At 41.0% G+C, this 23,856-nt stretch overlaps 1 protein-coding gene across 11 annotated transcripts in view; it reads right to left on the bottom strand.

The window, feature by feature from the left end:
* rapgef2 (Rap guanine nucleotide exchange factor (GEF) 2) overlaps nt 1-23,856 on the bottom strand; it is a 142,576-nt gene that overhangs the window by 117,091 nt on the left and 1,629 nt on the right. The gene's annotated exons all lie outside the window — the stretch shown is intronic.

Genomic DNA, 23,856 nt, shown 5'->3' with positions numbered 1-23,856 from the left:
TGAATGGCTAACAAATGAGTCATTAAAAGACATGACAGGCTCTACATACAAAGAGAACTAAACAGATATGAAAAAAAGTTGAAAAACGAACAACGAAGAGAGAGCTTCAATTATTCCTTGACTCTGTGTTTTGGTCCGGTAACCGTTTGTTTACCAGGACTTGTCTCAATGTCAACGATACGCAGACAGGCTGTTACTGGGTCACTTAGAGTCCAATGCTGCGATGCAATTTTAAGTTTCACTTTCGTTTTTGGAGCAGTTCACATATTGGCACTTTGCCAGCTGTAGGACCCTAGAGCGCATGAAAACTGTGTTCCAAGTTTGCAGCTCAAAGAAAAGTGGGAGGTGAAAATCAGCGATTGAAAGAAGAATGGAGTGAAACTTTTGAGGTTCCTCTGCTCCTTCACTTGCCATGCCATGAAATGCAGTGAGGCAGGACTGGGCCCACAGATAGGGTGCTTTGCACATGCAGTACATTTTGAATTGAATGTTATTTTTATTTAATGGGCAAAAGTGTTTTAAAAAATAAATGGAGGACAAAGTTATATTTGTCTTTTTTTCTTTTTTTTTTTGCTGATCCGAAAAATGATCCGATCCGTGATACGATCCGTTTTTGTTTTCCTCCTACGTACCTGTTTTTATATTTTAGACATCTGTTTTATTTTACCATTTTGTGTTGTGTCACATTACTACTAGGGATGTCCCGATTCCGATCTCAACTATCGGATCAGAGCCGATCTGGACGTTTCTTAATTGATCGGCATTTGAGCCAATCATCTCATCCGATCATTTACGTCCGCTGTCACTGAACACAATTTACAACTGAAGGCTTACGCACAAGTGTAATTGAGTGTTCTGAGTTTGCTTAAAGGTGACGTATCATGCAAAAATCGACTTTTTAACAGTTCTCCACCTGAAATATGTGTCCCTGGCATGTCTACAAACCCACCGAGAATGAAAAAAATCCATTTTGCCCTTGTTCTGATTTCTCTACCTTTCTGTAAATGTGTGTGAAACGAGCCGTTTCAGACTCCCGTGTTTTTGTTACGTCACAACAATATCTGGTCTGTCACGGAGTCAGAGCTCGGAGCTTGTTCAGCCCATAGACTGTATAAAATAATACTGAATCCCCCCTCCGTTTTTCATTCCCTGCACACGTGTGCTAACAAGGAGCTTAGGAGGGAGGCATGCTAGTTGTAGGCTGTCTTAATAAACACAAAGGTCATTTTTTTTTACTCCCCACGTCTGCAGATTTGAAGATCTAGTGGATGATTTTTATTTGTCATGGAAAAGTGCTAGCGCTAGTTAGCATAGCCACATAGCTACATGTTCATAGCTGTAGCTGTGTACCAAGACACAGGTCGACATACTGACAAATAAAACAACAAGAAACACTAAATCTGTGACCAATCCTTCAGAAAGGTCCCGCTGCCTTTCTGGCAGAGGTCGGTTTTACTCCCCACGTCTGCAGATTTGAAGATCTAGTGGATGATTTTTATTTATCATGGATAAGTGCTAGCGCTAGTTAGCATAGCCACATAGCTACATGTGATGTGACCAATCGTTCAGAAAGGTCCTGCTGCAGGCGCCTCTCCGTCAGGATCAGATTCTGGATCCGATTCAGAGGGTTGAAGTAACGTGATCTGTGAGCAACCGTGTTTCAGCCAACATGTAAACATTAGATCAACGTGCTGGAGAGCCGAGGACACATCCACTTCCTGAGGGGGCGTGGTCAGAGAGAAAACAGAGTGTTCTGAGGAGGGCTGAAGAAGAGGGCTTTACAGGCATGCCAAAATCTGATTTCAAAGTGTTTTTTTGAGCATAAACTTTAAAGACATGTTTTGGGGACCTCTTAGACCAATATATATTGATGAAAAAAGCGTGATATGTCACCTTTAACTGTATACATAGTGAGAAAATAATAAATGGGACATTGACGTTAGGGGGCATTTCAAGCCAAAATACTATTCGATAATCTTTGGTTTCTGTTCAACGATTATTCGAATAATCTCTCAATCTTGATTGTTACTAAGTGAACGAATATTTGAATATTCGCTAATCACTGACCATCCCTAATTGACGTAGACCTCACGCCATGATCTAAATGTTATTGTAGAACTCACATGTGCATCGCCAGACACGGCACACAAAAAACATCTGCTATACGCGCCCTACAGTAACTCTCCAGGGACATATTTGCAGCGTTTGACAGGAGTCACAGTCACAGTCACTCTTTTGACCACAAGACAACACCCACAATCCACTTCCTCTTATCATGAAGGCAACCGAGGCATCAGCTGAAACACACTCTCAAGCAGGTAGATCAGTCGTAACAAAGATGCAAATCCCTGCCGTGCTGTTTTTTGCCGACATCAAACATGGAGGTTTGTCTTGCTGAGCCACGACTCAATTTCATCGATTAAAAAAACATCACCTGCTTTGACAGAAGGAGGAGGCGGTGCTCTTTGATTAGCACGGCTCTGCTCTGATGTGTCAGAGTAGAACAAGGGACAGAGAGGACCAAAGAGGACCAGGGTCACTTCTGCGTTGTTGTCGGTCACACATTACTTTGCTACGCTGCTGTTCTGACCCGCTACACTTGACTGATACGTGGTAGGGGAAGTAAATCTCTGTCATGGGTGCACTAAAACCAAAATGTGTATGAACAATTATCAAAACACGCGTTTAAACTGGTGATGAATGTGTTGCAGAATCCATGTCGTGGCTGATCGTGACACTGGAGTACAACGCCCACCCCTCCACTACCCTCCAGTGGAAAAGACAGGATGATATCACTGTAATGCAATGTCATTTCTCAGTTTTTATGTCACTACCTTCTCTCTGTCTTCTCATTTTTCAATGAATGAGGATATTAAGAAGAATGGAGGGTTCAATAGAAGGAGAACAATATGAGTTACCAGCTTGTGCCTTAGTTTCAGGATAGATTTTCAAAGGTGAGGAAAATGAGAGGATATAATTTATCAGGAGAATAAGGAGGAAGCGTTTGGTCAGCATTAAGGGAGAGGAGCATTGTTCCCAGTAAAGTTACACAGCACATTTACAAATACCTAATTCAATGCAAGAAGACAACACTGCCCTGATGCCCTGAGAGTAAAAACAAGCTCAGTTATGTCATAAAAGTTTTGTGTGAACGTCTGGTGTCATATTAGCATCACACACATGGTATTAGTCATGCCACACTAATACAGGATCTCACAGCGATCTAATTAGCACTGTATGATATTTGCAGGCTCAGTCACACCCCATAATGCCAGAGCGCTGTCACACAGGGCAAGAAGTCAAAGCTATTAACAGCTTCACAGGAATAAGTTACAGATCTGGGATGAGACATTACCCATGAACTCTGCAGCAGAGAGAGGAGGGGAGTAAGTGAAACAGTGGTCTAAATGTGTCATTGTTCCTTTAACTGTTTGGAGTTTCAACAAAGTAGGGGTTGCGATACTGCTCAGCGCTAATCCAACCAATCCTATTTAACAAAGGAAAGTAGGACAAGTCATGATTTTTACACAAATACACAAATTACACACTCAGTGTAAGCAAACACACGGCAGCCTCTTGACACAGATTGTGACCGCAGCGTTGCACCATGACAACCACGACTCTGACCACAACCTCATTCAGAGTCAACCACTGTACACTGCAGTAAACACAGCTGCAACACTCTCACTGCAGCTCCAACAGCTGCACAATTAGTAATAACAATAAGGAGAAAGTCATGTGTTCGATCTCAGTTTATAGACTGAAGACAGACGCAGCTTTATAACACTATAAACTGCAGTACAAGGAGTTTAAACATCATGATTTTACAAAGTGATTGATCGCCAGTCCAGAGATGTGGAGATTAACAGTAATATGTCCCAACGTTTATTTATAATTTGGGTATTTTTGTAAGTTTTTTAGTTTTCTTGATTTTTAAAACCTACTGGTCATTCACTGATAGTTGCAGCATTAATGGAGTGCAAGAGACATTTTAAATCAAGACATATTTACTAACAGTTGGTGCCTTTGTATGTCTGTCTTCCTGGGTCATGATTTATGATTCACATCCACAGACTGACTGTAAACATCCCATATTTGAATGGCTCTGAGTGTGTTTTTTTATACTGTGTGCGTGTTCATAAAAACCTAGTTCAATTTTATCCATGCAATAACTTACTTTACTATCAGTTCATAAGATAGAAGTGTAGAAGTGTACATAGTGTATCTGTAATATTTTCTATATTTTATTTTATCTTATTTTTAGTTCTATTTCATCTCATTTTTATACCTATTTATTTTATTTTATCTTGTTTTTGTGTTTTTTATTTTATTTTATCTTATTTGTATTACATTGTATCTTATTTTAACTCAATTTTATCTTGATTTGATTTCTATTTTATCTTATTTTCATATATATTTATTTTTATTTTATCTTATTTTTACATGTATTTTATTTCATTTTATTTACTTACTTTTATTTCATTTTATCACATTTTAGTTCTATTTTATCTTAATTTTATTACTATTTTATCTCATTTTTATATCTATTTTTATTTTATCCTATCTCATTTTATTTTATTGTATTTCATTTAATATATTTTTTTAATTTAATTTTAATTTTTACCTTTATCATTATTATATACATATGTATGTACATATATATATATATATATAATTTTTTTTTTCTGATTTTTTTTTTAAGTACATTATTGTATTATCCTGTCCCGTGTTGTAAGCTGCCGAAACACAATAATTTCCCACAATGGGGGTGTGAATAAAGTATATCTAATCTAATCCAATCTAATCTAATCTAATCTACAGTACTGATTTAGTTTATTTTGGTTGCACATAATATTTGAGAATAATTACTGACATACTTTGCGTAAAAGCAACACAACTCTTCTTATTGTTACTCTAATAAAGACTTTTCCTCATGATACCTTGGGTTTAAAGTCACCGCTTCTACTTCACTCAGGCCGTAACAACAACAATGGCTCCGTGTGGACTCCACGGTGGACTCTGACCAGCATGGAGCACAAAGGGATCTCTCAGCTCTGTCATTGAACCTCATCGTAGCAGGTTCTTTCCCGGGAACAAAGCCAACTGTCCAGCCAAATGAAACCCGCTCCATCTCGCTCAAACAAAGGCCTCAAAGAGGTGCAGCGCAATCATCACAAAGTTACGCAACATCATATAAAGATCAATTCATGGGAGCTCAAAGCGGAAAAACAAGGAGTGAGGAGTAGGGTGGATAAAGTGGGGTTGGGGATGTGCTTTAATCTTCCTGGGACAAATGGCTTGCTTGGTGGCCTAAATGATCCAAAAATGCAACGTCCCCCCCCCCCCCCCCCCCCCCCCCCCCTCTTCTGTCCAATTAACTTGACACAAATAGAAGCCAAAGGCAGGAGGAGAGTTGCAAATGAAATCCCCCAGAGTCTCACAATGGGAGAAAAATAACACAGATTCCCAACGACGCCCCAGTTCAATATTTCACTGTGACTGCATCCATTTCATCTGAGTCCTAGACTCTGGAGCAGCCATTAATCCTATTCAAACATTTATGAAATTCAATAATCAATTTTTAAATCTCTGCTGCTTTCTCCTCCGGCCCTCCGTATGAAGTCATTCCAGCATTGCAGTTCTACTCTTGTGACCAGTTGCTAGGGAACAACCGGAGAAACTCTTTCACCACCAGAGCGGCTTTCACACGAGCCGGATTTCTTTTCAAGGACCCCAAAGCCACAAAAACTCCCGGGTCCCCAGAGGAAAGCTGGAGTTTGATTGTATATGAGAAGCATCTTGGGGGAAATTCGAAGCACAGTAGTTCAGGAGCATGTCATGTTGATGTTGCAAAATTTGTTTTTTGAACTTTGTAAAGGAAAAAAGTAGCCAAAATAGATACAGAGGATCCACGCGAGGATACACGCGAGGATACACACAAGGATACAGTGTCCAGTGAGTGAAAGGGAGCTTGCAACAACCTTGCTCTTTAGCTGCAGGATAAGTTCAGGAACTGAAGTTTTGGCCTTCGGCACACTTTAAGTCTAAAAAATGCACAGGTTGCTAAAATCAGGAAGGATAGTAAAGTTTCAAATCTTGACAGTAGTGATATTTTTCAGCTATGGGATTTGATGTATTCTGCTGCAAGTAGTCCCTCTTCTTAAAATGTCACTGGAACACGTCGTACAAACGGCAGGTCACTGATCTTTCTCAGAGACTTCACCAAGAACATCTACTTCCACGTTTGATTGTGACAACAAAGCAAAGTGTGTCTAACAGGTGACTTTTCTGCCAATCCTCTCCTCTAAATCAGGGGTTCCCAAACTTTTCAGCCCCAAAATATAGGTGCCAAAGACTTAGGTCCCCCACTGTCCCTCAAAGTGATTTAATGTGGCTTCATTTTGCTGGTCTGCATAAAATTAGCCTCCCTTTATGAGCATGTGGCTGTGTTTCCTGTGCTGCTATGAATTAACCTTCTGCTACTGATGCTTTTGATAATTAACTGTTCACTAACCCTAAACTTAGGAATCATCTGGTAAAAAGAAAGGCAGAAAACTCATTGCGTTTTCTATTTTCAAGGTCTTATTTCAAGTTTAGCTACTATTATTGTCAATATGTTTTACTATAACATGTAAAATGTACTATTTTTAGCTAACTTAAAAAAATACATTTTGGAAGACATCTCATGACCCCCCAAGGGGTCCCGACCCACACTTTGGGAACCCCTGCTTTAATTCAGCAGTTAGCTGTACTAGCATTTCATCAAGGGTAAAGATGCTTTAAGATACAGAAGATCATCCGCTACTGACTTTGATACAAGGCACATTTTTTTGCTGATGTGTCTGTCAACAAGGCCGATGTTCAAACGTTAGACTGGTGCATTAAGTCCCATAAGGTACAATCAGTATTACTGTGTAGCAAACAGCTCATAACAAAGCATACAAAATGAACTGGATGCATAAAAACGTGCATCCATCAACCTGAGCCAATACATGTTCTGTTTTCAATGTGCTGCTCTACCGAGCTAGCTTCCTAAATTAGTTTTGAATGCAGCCCTGGCAGTGCCAGTGGTCTCATGTTTGGAGTGTTTCCAGAGGGTCTCTATATCAGCACATGGACAGCATGTTCCCCCTGAGCTGAGAGAGAGTCAGCACGACGCCTTTGTTAGTAAGTACACGACAGCGCCATCACGCTCTTTCATAGTTTCCCATCACAATGGAGAGGTGCTCTGAGCGTCTGCCTGTGTGAGGTGCGATTCCTCACCTTTTATCTCTGTGGCTTTGATTGTCACACTGTAAACGATCCGTCTAAAAGGAGGCAATGAAAGTGTTGATATCAAAAGCCTGAGGAAGAATTATCTTTGTGAGCTGATGATGTCTCTGGTTCACTGCCAGATAAGGTTTACAACAAAGACAAAGAGCCACTTAAGCTTATAAGATCAACCACGGCTGCTGCCTGAAGGTCGTGTATGGTAACCCTTAATTCAATCTTGGAATAAACATCAACATCTGCTATGTGAGGCATCTGTGGTGTTAGGATTGTCGAGTCTTAAGGTGTGTTTAGGATCTGAAAGATGCATCGCTGATCACAGATGCATTAGTGATCACAGTGTTCTTGTGTTAAGCACATGTATCTGATTGGTACGCCCAGCAGCTCGCCGGGTCTTGAATGGAAGTTTCCTGTTTACAGTTTTGACTTATGATCCCACCCAAGACCTTTCACTTCCCTCACACTAAAAACAGCCTCAGCTCCAGCAGGACGGGGATTTCAGGCTATATCCTGAGGATGTTTTACAAAAGAAAACATGGCCAACCATTGTGATCTTTTAGGACTTCAGTCACAAGTTAAGTTTTCCCTCCTTTTGTATGGTTGAACTACTGAAAGTCAAAAGGGAAAAGTAGCACAGATCTTTTTCTTTGTATTTAAGCGTGTAATGCTTCAAATTTGCATGATTGAACAGCTTTTAACTCTAAATGTTTAGTTTAATGTTAGATTTATTGCGTTTTTAAAATATATAAAAACAAAGCTTAGTCATGGCTGCTGTGGCAAATCTGTGAAAAGTTGATATTCATTGTTTTAAAATGTAAGCAGCTAGCTTACCTGGACAACATGCTTATGCTCATTAAATGAATTAAATCTCTTTAAGATGAAAACATTTTCTGCAACTTAATTGTTTTCCTCATTTAACTCTCCAATGAATTGAGTTTATCTACAGTGAAAGTTATTTAAACGTCCTCATAAAAAAAGGTTCTTTTTTCTTTTTTTTTCTCCAATTAACCCTTTCACAAACTGTTCCATAAAATTAAGCTAGCTGTTAGCCTGTAATTCATGGGGTTTCTGGCTATAACACAAGTCTTTGTGTAAGTCTGCTTGGCATGTGTACAACTGCAGTTGGTACTATTTAGTTAAAACAGCTCCTCCCAGAGCAGCGACTAAATAATTGGTGTGATTTTAAGTGTTTTTGACAAGCAGAAGCTGGTTGGAACAGGGGGTTATTGTGTTGGGTCTGCACTACACTTACTGCTGAATTCAAAGCGCCCCATCCTATAGGGAAGCATGCATGAATGGCCAGCATCTTTCCCTCCAATTATAATCAAATGCAGTCTTCATTTAGCCCAATAATAACACAGCCGCGGGCAGTCAGACCTAAAGTTGTGGGGCGGTAAAACAGAGACGGCGCATTAAAGCGATGTCCCCGAGTGAGTCACACGTTTCATGATGATTACAAAAAACAACATCCAGACAGGTTCAGAGATCATGGCACAATGCACAGTCATAGTGTGAGACATCGCTTTAAATTACATTTAGCGTTTACTCAAACTGCTTCAGAACAGTTGAAACAATCACATTGATTGTTCGTATTTGTCAGTTCAAACTCACTTTTGATACGCCATAAATGATTCAGAGACACGACGAGCATCTTGATAAACTAATACAAACCAAGAACGACAAGCTCTCTCCAAGTTTCTTTTGTTTCATAATGTTAAAGTTGTGAATATTTCTTTATACTGTTAACTGGTTTTCATAAGTAGCATCAGAAATATGACGTTTACTGCAGAGCTCATTCGGAGTCTGTTTCAATTGAAGTAAGAAAGTCAGTCAGAAGAGTTTTGTTGTCTTATAACTAAACATTGTTGAGGAGAATTGATTGATTCTAGTTGTTTGAGCTATCATTTTGTTTCCCAGTGTGTTATATGAAGCACTCAAATGTATTATTTTGTACTCAACCCTTGTATATTTAGTTTACTGCCATAGAGAAACCAGAACATATTCATATCTGAGAGGCTTAAAACTGCAATTTCTGACTTTTCTTTAATATAAAAATGAATCAGTTGGTCCCAGCTCAACCCAAACATTAGCATGGACACTTTAACCTGTAGATGTCCAGAAATTCTCTTCACTTCACTAAACAGTTTTAGTGGAGACAGTTTCACCCCTTTATTTTAAAACGAGTTTTTACCATAGATTGTATGTTTAATGGGCATAGTATCCGTGACGTCATCCGTCTGTCTAAAGCCCTGTTTTGATGCCAATCGTCGGCGGGAGCCATATTGGAAATGCTGAACACAACCTAAGTTCTGTCGAGCTAGTGTGAGGAAAAGAGGCGGGGTTTGAGCCTCCTAACCAACAGCTACAGTGTTCCCGCCTGTCAATCAAGTCAGTCATATCCTTACTTGGGCAAAACTTGTAACCTTATCACCCCTTTATTGTTTTTTAAAATGTGTTTTTACCATAGACTGAAATCAATGGACGTAGTATGCGTGACGTCACCCGTCTATCTGAAGCACTGTTTTGAAGCCAATTGTCGGCGGGAGCCATATTGGAAATGCTGAACTCAACCTAACTGCTGTCAAGCTAGTGTGAGGTAAAGAAGAGATGGGCTTTGAGCCTCCTCTCCAACAGCTACCAGTCATGTCGTTATTTGGGCAAAATTTGTAATCTTAATATCTTCTGAACTGTCGCATAAAAAAAAAAATCACCCCCTGTACAGTGTATGATAGAGAAATGAGCTCTTCAGACTGAAGTTGTTTTTTGACCCAGGCTATAAAACATGTTTATTTCTGCTGCAAAGATCATCTTTTTTGAATGGGTGTGTATGTGGTTTCTGGTGTTTCTGCAGCCAGCCTCAAGTGGACGCTCAATGAACTGCATTTTATAACACTTCTACATGGGCTTCATATTTTGAAACCGGAAGTTGCCACTTGATTTTTACACATATCTGTGACTCATGGGTCACCTCTTCAGGCCTGAAAACCCAGATAAACCCTGAAGAATCACATCCCTGATTAAAGGGAGAACTTTCACAAAGTGGGAGATTTGTACACAGCATTACACATAACCCCCTCGGGCTGAATCATTGCACACCATCTTGAGTTTTCACTTCACTCATACTGTATGTAGTGTCGGAATATTTGGCCGTGATGAGCAACACTTACAAATACTCTCGACGGAGAATCACATTCACAATATGGATGATCAAATTGCGAAACACCCCAAGGTTTCACAGGAAATAAACTTTCCAGCTCATTAGAGCTCTCTCATTCAGACTCGTGTTGAAGGCTGCTTTGTTGCTGCAGTCGATTCGTGTCCATTGTGTGCTGTTGTACAATTCAAACTCATGTCCTAATTCTCAGTACTGTGCAGCCTTTTCATTTGAGTGTTTGCCGACAAACATAGCAGAGGAGCTAACCCCACTACTCAATCACAAGTAAGCAAATACTGCCATAAGAAGATTTCACACACATTAGCCCCTCTGAAGAGCTGCTAATGTGGCGTTATGTAAGCCTGTTTTTTGATACTTGGTCTTTTCACCAGGAAGAAGGCTTCCAAACACATAAAGGAGATCTGCATACTAATCGTGGCAAGAATGATTAATGAAGAGGGTTTGCTCTCAGCAGGAACGCTTTAAGTGCGGAGGAAATATAGAGCCATATGGGAAAACGTCTGGCAGAGGACGGCAGTTTGAGGTCGACCGAGGCAAGTGTCAATTAGCCGGGTCAAGGTCTGAGGCGCCAGAGAACTAATGCAGTTTAATAAATAATGCTTAGCTGAGAGTGACATCACAGCGTTTAGTGAGAAATGACTGCTTGCATGGTGCGAGAAAAGCATACCACAATGTCAACATGGTGAAATAAAAGTCATCTGGGCCGAACAGGGAATGTTGCATCACGGCAATAAATAATATTTCCACAAATGTGTCCCAGAGGTAAAAGCCTTAAAAATCTGGGCACACACATTCCTCCCCCTTTAGGAGCAGGAGACAGCATCCTCATAATCTAAGGCTGGCACCACTGGCGGACTCTGGAGGGAAGAAAATGTAATCGGTGGCTTGGTTCAGGGAAGAAAAGATAATTATCCCCTTTTTCCAAAAAGCAGGAAGCATGGAGAAACTGTCAAACATTCCAGGGAGAATCAGATTACGGTTGAGGCCTCGGGTAATGAACGGACATTTTCCCCTGATGGGCAGCAGAGGGAGAGAAAGCTGCAGAGCTAGGAACGTGACCAACCACAGGTTAGACAAACCCTCAGGGACCAATTACAAAGATAAGGTTTCAACAAGACAGATATTGTACAGCAATGTGCTCCACTGAACACAGAAGAGAACCAACAGTATCCCTAATCACTCATTTATAAAGGGGGGAAATCATGATGTTTTATTTGTCCGGTTATTTCCCCCTCTTCCCCTTCTTTTTGGGCTGTCCACCATGCATCACTTTCCCACTGGCACAACTCAAGGACTGCTGCTGCAGCACTTTTTCTTCTGACAACAGCATCCATTAGCACAGACAGCTGTTTTTGCTCATAGCAGCGTTGTAATGAATCACCTCTTTTAGCTCACATGGCCAAGTAATTACCTGCCTACCACCAGCACAGCTGTTAATAAACCACAGTGTGTATGAGGCGTGACGGGCTGCATGAGGATCAGAAACGTAACCAGCAAACAGTGTTGTTTGGATTCAACAGTACAGCTTGACACGGGGAGAGTGGAGAGACTTCAAATGAGCCCTCAGGTCAGAGATATGTGGGCTGGGAGCTGGAACTGAAAGTGTTATCAGGAACACGTCTTTTCAACACAACCGTGCCACACTTTCACTTCACACCGCAGCCCTCCTCTGCTCTGCGGTGTGTGTTTGTTTACACTGGAGGAGGGTGGATTTCCTTTGCATACAGACACATAATTGGCTGCTGGAAGGAGATTAACTTTGTTGCTTTGATGTGATAGGTTCAAGGGTGGCAGAAAAAGATGAGAAGAAGACCCGTATCTAGTGAGCTTGTGTTATCTTTTTTTCTAAATGGGGCCAGTGTTTGTTTCAGACGGTTGTGCATCAGAAAATAATGATGTCAAACGTTCAGCTACCTGAAACCTGCAATCATTAGGAGACATTAAAAGATGATAATATTCCTTTTCCTCAAATAATGATTTCAAGTATGCTTTAACAGAATGCTGAAACATGTCTGAACACATCGTGGGCTCAAATTGGTGTTAGCGTCTACTCAGAAGCACAGTTGTAACTCAGGGTAATTATTTTTTGTCATAATAACATCAGTGCCACTAAGGCAGGCTTAGCAGGTTTGTCTCTGACTCTAAAAACCTTCATGAAAATAAATGCTGTACAAGTTGTCTGAGTGTGATCTATTTGTGTGTCACCAAACAGGATGTTGTGTCTAGAAGTCTAGAAAACTATTATAAATGAATGAGGTACTCAAAGAGAGTCTTACCAGTACAACATAGTGTGTTTACATGGACTTGAGTAATACTAGTTAAAGCTGTATCCTGGTTTTGATCATATTGTGGATATGGTGTTTGCATATGTATTTATACCCCTGTAGACTCCATAAATACTTGTATTCCTGTTTCTGATTATTGCATATATTTGTGCAGGTACCTGTGATGTTTATTTCTCACAACACAAACCACTGCAATCTTGAAATCTGAGACCCATTGTAGCTTACTGTGAGCTTAGCACTATTAAATGTCAACATGATGTTGCAGATACGGCATATCCACCTCATTTCCACAGAGAGGAAAAAGAGCGGCAGCCTCAACTCTGACTGTCACTGCCACAGGGTAGGACAAGGGAGCAATGGGTTATGACTGGTGTGGTATGACTGGTTATGCCCTGACTGGTGGGACAGGGTCATCATCACAGAGTTCACAGATTCAGAGTGGACTGTGTGCTTTGGTTACGTCTAATCGCTGAATACATGCCAGTGACTATCGAGTAGTATTTTGGCTTGAATGCCCATCTCGAGTTGCAGGGAGTTTGTTTTGTTGATGGGTCAACTTGGCCGAGGTTGCGCCTGCACAGAAGCTAGCTGGTGGATAGCTCAGAAACTTGGGGAGGCGTCACCATGTCACTGGAGTTTCCCTGGTTTCTGAAATTGGAATATGATGCTAACATGCACAAACACAAAAAGGGGATGAAAAAACAGGTAAAAACTGTGATACTTAAGTCCACATAAACACACCTGTGGCATTGCTGCAGTAACATCAATTCTGATCTCAGTCAGTACCAAACCAATGAAATACTCGCAGGTGGATATAAATGTGAAACACTCATTTGAATCTATTATCTCATGCTGATTATGTTTAATTTCAGTATGTTCATCAATGTTTAAAAGACAGGATGGGCGCATAGAACTCACGATAGAGTCTCAAACATGTGCAGCAGAATATTCAGAGTGCTTTCATTACACTGGGGAAGTCTACCTGTGCCTCCCTGATGAATATTTGAAAGCTTTAACTGGAGCATGCGAGCATTTCACTGAAGGTGTACTGTTAATGAAACTGAGTCTGGTCGCTGCAAGTGTCAGATACATAGAGTCGTGGTGCTAATGAGCCTGGTTCAGATTCTATAGCAGGGCACAAGGAGGGAGATAAAAAGTTACGCTAGTGATTAAAATCAGGTCTGCAGAAAAAGTTGTGTGGTCTGCACCAGGATCAGATTTACCCCCTAAACACTTATTTTAACTCTCCCTGTCCCATTAAAGTGACTAACCATAGACCTTTCTGGAGTCCAGATTCCTCTCTCTCTCTCTCTCTCTCTCTCTCTCTCTCTCTCTGCATGATGGCCATCTAACATGAGTCTGGTTCTGCTTGAGGTTTCTGTCTGTTAAAGGAAGTTTTTCCTTGCCGATGTAACTAACTAAATACTGCAAGGTGCAATGCTCATGGTGGATTAAGATGAGATAGGATCAAGTCTTATCCTGTCTTGATGTTGGGTCTGTTTTAATAATACAACATAGAGTACGGTCTAGACCTGCTCTGTTTGTAAAAGCGTCTTGAGATAATGTTTGTTGTGATTTGGCGCCATACAAATAAAGATTGATTGATTGATTGATTGATTGATGCTCTATGTCAGAGAGAATCGTATTCAACCTACACAAACACAAGTTCTACTGCATTAATTCATCCCACCTCCCTTTGAATTATTAAACCCTGAAAATGTAAAAACCTGTGTTTAAAAACCTGCAAACACAATGGCATTCAAATGTTGTTTCTAACCTACCTTTGTCATAAAAGATCTCCCGTTGATCTCAACCCTGCTCCTGCTACAGAAACCGTCTTTATGTGCCATTGTTACAAATACTGTAAACAAGTATTAGCTGCATTGTAACCCGTATTCTGGGATTTAGAGATCTCTAATCACACAAATTAATCTGATCCACTTCATGTCTGAGCAGTTCACCAAGAGGGAGGATTATACAGCAGATTATACAGCAGAGTGAGCCGGTACAGTGTGGGAGGCTGACGAGACTAAAGGGCAAATTCACTCAAAGAAGTCAGGTAGTTGTTTACATCAACAACATTACAACCCTTACAGATATAAAACATATTACCTCAAAGCTCTATTTTTAGAATCAAAGCCGAGTGAACTTTTTTCTTCTACCAGCATTTTTTTTCTTGTCCTCACCGCGAGCGTCACTTTTTCCAAAAGCTGGAATTTCCAAAATCCCATCTAGGAATGAGGCTCTTAATAAGAGCCACAGCAAGCAGCGTAACTCAATAGCAGCCATGATCATAATGCACGTCAGGGAACAGTTTATTCTCTGAGCCTCCTTGGCAGCCAAGTGGGTCTCGGACTAAGTTATGTAAAGATTGTGGTCGCTCAGTGGCATGAGGTCTATTGCCTTCTGCTGTGAAGGCCAATGGAATTTTTGAAGCCTTGACTCCAGAGCTGTTTTTCTTTGCTTTAAAAATATCTCAAGGAATGTGAACATAAGGAACCGAAACATGCCTTTGACATTATGATGTGTGTGATTCAGATGCAACAAATGTACAGTGTGACCCTGAGGGCAGCATCCTGATAGAAGACTGACGGCAATACATCCTCAGGAAAGCACCAATCATTCACTCTATATGTGGAGACATGAGTGCTACAGCTCAGGAACAATACATGCAACCTGTCAGAATAAAGAGTTCACTTTTCATGCAAAAAGTTTCAGACGCATAAAAAAAGTGTATTAACAATCTAACCTGGAGTGAGGCCTCAATATGCCAACCAAGATCAGAGTATCAAAGTAGCAGCAGAGCAGAGGAGACTGCAGAGTAAGCAAGTAAAAATCCAGCATGAGGTCGTCTCTTGTTTTATAATTCAGAAACGATGTTCCTTTAAACACCGCCTCACCCTCTATTGTTACATGAGGGAACTCTGATAGGAATGAGCTACATCATATACAGGATACTTTTGCAAACTCAGGAGGGATCCATCTCGAACGCTAGCAACAAATCTTCTATTATCGTAGAGAAACTTTTTTTATAGTCCTCTGAGAACTGCACCAAAACTGTGACTTGACAGTTTTCTGCCGGGCCCTCAGACTCTACCTTCACTCACTCAGCACATTGTATAAGACTGGTTAGGAGATTCTTTGATTCTTTGGCCTTACACAAGCGGCAACATCCAGTCTTAAAATATGAAGCCCATACGGCAGTGCTAAAAACTGTATAGAGGCTGGCTGCAGAAACACAGGAAATCAAATGAGGCACCAATTCAAAGAAGACGATCTGTGCAGTAATAACAAACATGTTTACAACCTGGTTCAAAAAATGGTTTAAACCTGGATAGCTCATTTCTCTATCAGCGCACACAGTACGGGGGTGAATTTTTTTCCTATGCGGCAATTTCAGAGATATTGAGATTACGAGTTTTGCCCATTTAAGGACATGACTGACTTGAATGACAGGCAGGAACACTGTAGCTGTTGGCGAGGAGGCTCAAAGCCCGCCTTTTTACCTCACACTAGCTTGACAGAAGTTAGGTTGAGTTCAGCATTTCCAATATGACACCTGCCGACGATCGGCTTCAAAACAGATGGGCGACGTCACGGATACTACGTCCATTATTTATACAGTATAAGGTCTTACATTGAGCTCAATAACCTTGCTTTTCGGTCAGTGCAACGTTCATAATCCAGTAAGAGTATGTCATGTTCTTTTTAAACAACAAGAGGCCTTTTCTCACTGTTTTCTTACATTTTTAAAACAACTTGATCAAGATAACACCTGAGAATTCATAAAAGTACAATTATTATTTGCAACTCAAGTATGTGCATCATGGAACAGCCAAACAGGGAGAAATGTTGTATAGATAATAGCTAAAATAAAGCTGATTGCCTATAATTGCCGCTCAACAAGGCATGCAACCGATACAATCTTTGCAGATTTCTAGTGCCATAAAAATAGAAACAAGAGTTAAGCAGGCAACATTATGAAACTACATTCTCTAAAACTTTATAGCTGCTGTGAGGAACTTCTGTTTTGTATCGATTCTGGCACCCCTTGTGTACAAAGTGATACCTCTTATCTCTTGTCCTAAACATGCAAAAGTAGTGTTTTCAACAAAAAACTCATCCTGTTGTTTTTTTTACCAGTCAACTTTATCAGGCAATGTGATTAGTTTCCATGAAACAGTCAAATAAAGGCTGTTTCTGAAGCAAGATATCCATCATCTGGTCTGACACCTACCCCCTCAGGGCGGTTTCAGGCATTAAAAATTACAACAGAGAAGGTGTCAGTGTTGCTGATGGTCTTGTTTGCTATTGAAGGTCATAAAGAGGCATTAGTATCATTTTCATTCTGTTTCTCAGCCAGTTCAAAACTCCTCACAGGGCCTTTATTTTAGACGGAAACAATTCTATATATGTGCACTTGAAGATATGTCCTTCACAGAAAAATGAAATGTAAAAGAAGCAAACATCTAAAACCGGTGTCAGACATTGACATACAAAGAGTCTAATCTATCCTTCAAAAAATCATACAGAATTCTACCCACCGTTAAAGACGTATCAAAGCACCAAGCAGAGCCAACGCGAGCCAACATTTGGAAGCTTAACCTTGTTTTTGTGCTCCACTAGTCATAAATCAGGCCAGTGTGTGTTCAACTTCAATCTTAGTGGTGCATTCAAACACAAACTACACCGGATTGGTCTTTTCATTATTAGATTTCAGAGAGCAGCAGGCGCACAGAGCTACACAAACATCCTGATGCTGTCCAGTAAGGAAATGTTTCAGGAATGCTTACTGGCTCGTAGTCGACCATGGTTTCAGACTTTTATCTGCAGCAATTAAAACTGTAAAACAGCCATAAATGTCATCACTCAGGGGTGAGGAAGTTATGCGTAAGATTCAAGATTTAACCGATACGTCTGCTGCTCCCTGTACACTCATGATGCTGTGGAGTCAATACTTTTAATACGTTGATCAATACTTTTTTTGGGTTCACTGACCAGCAGGCAATGCTATGCTTTATTGCCATCACGGCTTGTTGATGTGGAATAAAAGGGTTTGTTTGAATGAGCCAATCAGGAGCTGAGCTGGGCTTCTTTCTTCCTGAAATGTTCTCCTGTATTTAAATTGGGGCGACTACGTCACTGTGACAAACTGCGGTGTGTGTAACCACCCCATCCTCCGCTTCCAACACAAGAATAACATGTGACATCACTTTAACTTCCAGCACTAGCAAAATGCCAAGGCAAGCAGCGTCTAAATTTAAAGGAAGGATGGGAGTTTTTTGGGTGAAGTAGAAAACACTGTGTTGCCTGATGGGAAAAATAAAGCAATCACGACTCCAGAAGAAAAAAACTTCCCGTCAGACTTCTTGACGCAGAGATGTTTTATGTTTGAAATAGACGTTCACATGCTTCTGATGGGCGGACAAAAATAGGAAACTGTCGCAAAACAACACCCAGGTTCATTAAATGAATCCAGCGTCGGTGGGGAAGAGGGAGGATGCCATTTTTCCGGCTTATGTTCAAAAGCTTCCTGACGCTTTTCCTCTTCCTGCTGAGTCCACTGGGCAGGAGACTGGGAGACAGGGCGGCTTTGTGCTCATCAATCACACACAGTCCAAACTGCCTCCTCTATTGGTTTATTACAAACACCCTGCAGTGCTTTAGGACTGTAAAATACAGAGCAAAATTACAGACATTTTCACCCAAGTCAACATTTTATAGATATATGGCAGATCTGTGCTTATGCTTGTTCATTACACATGTTATTTTACTGTTTGGCTGCTCACTGGTCTTGTTTGAGTTTGAGTAATGACCAAATAAAGGATCTTAGGTTCATTTTGCTCACACTACAAGTCTCAGAGGGCCCTAGTCCCTTCATCCTGGTCCTGAATATGTGGAAACAATGTAAAGTAGGCAGCTTATCCCTCCAGTGATGTGGCCCTGAAAACAGGTTCACTGCAAACCAAGGACTGTTTGTTTGTGGCCTTTAAGCTTTGCCACCTGCAGCTAAACAGCAGCAGAGAAGTCTGCAGTGAGTCAGGCTACCTGCTGCAGATAAACAAAGCAACCAGAGCAGAAATATTCATCTATGCAGCAGGAGGAGACAAATGTGTGCAGAGGTTGTACGACTTGAGAGGGAGGGTGAGAGTCCTTCTTTAATGCTAAATCAGTGGTGCGTATTTGGGCTGCTTTTTTACAAGGGACTTCCACCAGATTGGTGTCAGGTCCATCTACGATCCGCTGCAGTCCTGCTCTGTGCTCTCTCTCATCCATTCTGAGTTTTAAGAACGCAGCATGGAGCAGGACCGCCGGACAGCTGGAGTCATGTTGCCGCAGTAATCACTGAATCAAGGATTATCCATGTTGTCTTTATCTGAAAACCTCTGACCTGTTGACTCCAGGCCGGGCTACGCTCATCATGACGGTTTATTGATGTAGTTAAGTGAAATACAATCTGGTGATAACACAGAGTGTTTTATTCTGAGAATTAACCAGAAGTTTTCATTTTATTTTGGTGCCTGACTTCCTGTTCGGCTCGATCTGCTCTGTTGAGATTGATGCGTCATGCGCTGGCATCCGACAAAAATAGAAGTCTTGCGTATCTGATCAGGAGGGCTCTGATCTGCCGGGTCAGAGACGCAGCCGGAGCAAGATGGAGCTGGAACGCAACAGAGCGGATCCAGAGGAAGTTAACACGTTGACTAAAACAGAAAGCTTTCAGATCCGGTGCCATGCTGTGACGGATCAGAGACGGACTGGACGAGGATCTGGTAGAATTTGGCTGTTAGGGTCCTTCATGTACAGGAGTTATATGATGGATACATATTTAGATGCTGCATTAAATGCCTGTATGCTCTGAAATAAAGTCTTTAAATCTGGGGTACACAAGCAACTCTCAATATACAAATTCAACCATCATACCAAGCAAGAACACTTTTAGGAGATGGAAAAACTTGGTATGCAAACTCAAGCTTCTCTACATGTACTACCAGTCTCTGTTTATACTCTACAGCTTGATAGGAGGGGACAGATCTCAGGGTCCAGTGCATGGACAGCAAGCAGACAGCAGAAGAAAGCCCATCCCCCACTGAGTGACCTGACAAACAAACGTGTCATTGGATGCCACTCTCAGACGCACAAAGACCAACTTCACATAAATCATGGACACACAGTCTAAAGAGGCAGATAGAATTGGCTTTAGAGGATGATTTCAGCACGTTTAGAATGTGAATGGATGGTTTTAGAGGAGAAGTCAAAGCTCAGGGTGATGAATATAAATTAATACGAGATAAAGGGGAACAACCACTCATAATTGTTACGTTTGATCAACAGATTATGGTAAAAGTAGATCATTTGATATCAATGTATCTGCCTGATAAACTCAGTACAGCCACATCTTTGATTAATGCCATGTGAAGTTTTAAGAATCTTCTAAATATGACTGCATGACATCTTAAATATAAGCTCATATCAGCGTCCCGCTGCTGAGGCGGGCTCGCTGTCACTGTCCATAAATCTGATAATGTGTCTGTCCTGGTACGGTCTCCTGCAGACATCTGTGCAGAGAGCAAGAAGACATCCCTCAGGCGAGACAGAGGAGGAGAAGCTATTTTAAGAGAACACCCCATGAACCCTTCCTTACTTGATTAAGTCTCTACATGATGAAATACATCATCTCCACAACCCTTCAGGATTAGATTAAAACACAGCCTCAATGTGAGGCTGGGTTGGGGGAAATGTGATTGAATATGCTGCAGAATAGTTGGGTAGGTAATCATATAATGCTGGTACTAATTAAAACTCTGCACAAATTCAATGAAACAACACAACATGGAGCTTCTGATAACCACACTGCAGCAATTAAGGAATTCTCTTTTAACCAAAAGGATGAATTTGGACATGCAGCCAGAAATCAAACAGCCATGTCATGTTATCTTAATTCATATCAGCAGTGAAAAATGTGCAGCTGTGCTTCGCTTAAAAAAAAAACGAACATGTCCTCCTCCTCCTCCCTCTGCTCTCCTCACTATCACACTGTCTTCTCTGCACTTCCAGTTAAAGTCCAAGACCTCACAAACAAAGCGGCTGTGAACACTCGCTGTCAAGCGGTCAGTCATTTAACCTGCCATGTGACAATGGGGGCTGAGGTGCAGGGTCAAATCCCGCTGTGGTCAGTCTTGAGCGATAGAGACAGATCCCTGAGACCGTTAGCTAATCCTGACAGAGAGACCCTGCCAACAGCATTAGGATAAACTGTGTCAGCCGCCAGACATTTGAAAAGAACACTGAAGGTGCTGCTGGAGACAGAGAGGGCCACACAGTCACATGATGCTGAATAAAACCACAAAGACTGATGCCAAAGGTTCTCTTTTTTCTAAATAACCTCAGGCTTTTATGGGAGTGAAAAAAGTGGGAATTCCTTGATGATTCAGCAGAGTGAGCACTCCTCCTCATCCTGTTGAGGCTTCACACTTTTACCTTTGGCTGAATCATTCTCAAACAAAGTAGTCATCCTCATTTGTTTTTCCTCACTTCAAAGACGTCCTGATTCAAATGTTTGCATGGGTTCACATAAATGCTCCACACTGACGAAGGACCACAGATGATATTTCTCCCTGAATCTCCTATTTGGGCTTATTTCATGCACGCTTCAGTATCTCTTTAATCGGACTATTTTCCAGCTCAGAAACGCCCGGAGCTTAATTCCCCCCCTCACATATTCTTGTCAGGGCTGGAAAGCGTTCAGACGTTAATATGACACTGCTGATGTATCCTTTCACAGGGGGGAGCTGGAGCAGGATGAGACAGGTTAGTACACAGGTGTTAGAGACTGCCACCTTTAAAATCACACCACACAACAACAAGGGACGCTGCTGAAAAACACTTTGCTGTTTTTTCTGACCACCTTTTCCATTTACCAGCAAGTTGTTTTTTTTATAAAGATCACCTCCACTTTCCTCTATGAAACACTACAGGCAGGTACACACTACAGGATAATTGGGCTGATTTTTGCCCTGATCTCCCCGTTACGATCAGAGCCAGCACAGGCGTGATCGTCTGATGTTTGGAAGGCCTCAGAAGGAGAGATCGGAAATAATGAACATGTTTTATATTTGCGACTAGAAATCCTGTAGTGTGTGGGATGCTCTGAGAGTGTGTAATGTCACTTGTACCGGAGCAAAAGCCAATCAAGACACGAGCTGACTCAGCTGACTGACGGAAGAGAAAGTAAAAACAAACAAAAACATGGCACCGGTGAAAACAAAAGTATCTTGGACGTCCAAAATGGAAGACCAACACTTGTTTGTGTGTGTTTTCGGAAAGTAAGAGGCCCTGAAAACAATCATCGTGCTTCTTCCTGTTCATCCGCCAGTCACGTTTTACTACGTGGGATTTGGAATATTGAGTGTGAAGAACCTGATACTCTGCTGAAGAATCCGTTAGTGATCACTATAAGATCAGAAGAGAGAGATCTTGTGCGATCTGTCTCTTATCATCAAGTGTGTGGTCTCCTAATGTGTGAAGAATCCTGTAATGTGTGCCAGCCTTAATTCAACATTATAAGACTGAAAAAAGGCAGAAAATAACACGGTGAAGATGTCCCCACCCTCAAAAGCTCCATTTCTAAGATTTCTTCTGACATCATGGACAAAACTCTTCAATAAATCAATCACCGGATCAATCACTCGTGAAAATAACCACCAGTTGTATAGCCCTTGTGTTAACTTCCACCGTTAAACCCAGTCTTAGAGGATCATGCTGTTACAGATGCCAAGAACCAAATCCTGCATCCCACTCTTTGTTTCCATAACCATGATGGCATGTGTCACTCGCTTAAATTATAGCCTTCATAAAGCTGTAAAGACTACGAGCCTACTCCAGCTAACAAGCAGCCAATGACACCATAATTGTTTCCTCAATGTCAGATAGACGAGCAGAGGGCCGTGCCACTAACGGTAGTCCACTGGTTTTAAGCGGTGGCCGATTGATCGCGTGTCCGTTGTGTGAGAAGCTGCAAACAGTGGAAGCAGAGCTAAAATGAATTGCCAAGATGGACTTATTGTGCGTATATCTGCAAAGCATAACTGCTTATGTCTGCAGCCATGTAAGCTTGTTGTGTATGGGAACAGCTCAGGGTTAACGATAAGTACAGGACGCAGGATTTGCATGTTCAAAGCCAAACCAGAGGCCCAGCAAACATTCCTGATGGCATGGATCAGAGAGAACAACAGAGATATTGTTCACTGACTTATGAACGACAAAATAAGTGCTGACACATACTACATCATATTCCATAGTCCCTCTATTTTTAGAGGAATCATTAGAGATGATGTAACAATATATCAATATAACCCAGTAATAGCAGAGCAAAGTGAAATCATCTTTTTGATCAGCTGCAGGATGTATTTTTTGTTGTTGATGTGCTAAAATGTATGATTCAGTCTGAAAATGCTGTTACAGGTCTTAAGGTGAAAAAGGTCATAACATATTACCTTTATACAAGTTTACAGTAATGTCCTAATCATCAACAAAGACAGAAAGAAAAGTGCTACATCAAAAGACTGAGGTGTTTTTGTTATGTGGTGTGCAAAATCCAAAAGTGGGACAAAAAATAAATACAGCAATATATTATTAACAAGCAGATCAGGGGGACTAAATATTAATATTTTAATTTCAAATTAATACAGAGCTCTACACAGACTTACTGCTCCACTGCAACTGACTCCTCTGGTGGGGGAATGACATTAATCCTGCACTTTACCTTGTAAGGGCGCTTGGTTTTCTTCAGCATATCAGATAGTGTGATGTACAATTATAAGATTGTATTGCAATTTATCAGTACTGCAGAATTGCTGTATTTTTATTCTAATCGTGGGCCATGTAGGTATTGTATAATATCCCAAGTTACCCTGCAATCTCTAGGGATTGTTCCTTTAATTAAAACTCTGCTCTATTTAGCTCTCACATCTTTACTCCTCCTCTTCTTTATTCAATCTGACTCCCCTCATGTTGCCTTCCTGCATCTAAAAGCTCCTCTGTTTCTTGTGTTTTGGGCTCTTTATGTTTGTGTTAATATATTTCTATTTCTTATGCATTATAGTTTATTTTCTTTATTTCCTCACC

The sequence above is a fragment of the Notolabrus celidotus genome, chromosome 8 (assembly GCF_009762535.1).
Source record: "Notolabrus celidotus isolate fNotCel1 chromosome 8, fNotCel1.pri, whole genome shotgun sequence".
In the NCBI taxonomy this organism is placed as follows: domain Eukaryota; kingdom Metazoa; phylum Chordata; class Actinopteri; order Labriformes; family Labridae; genus Notolabrus; species Notolabrus celidotus.
This window is presented reverse-complemented; position numbering and strand designations above follow the sequence as displayed.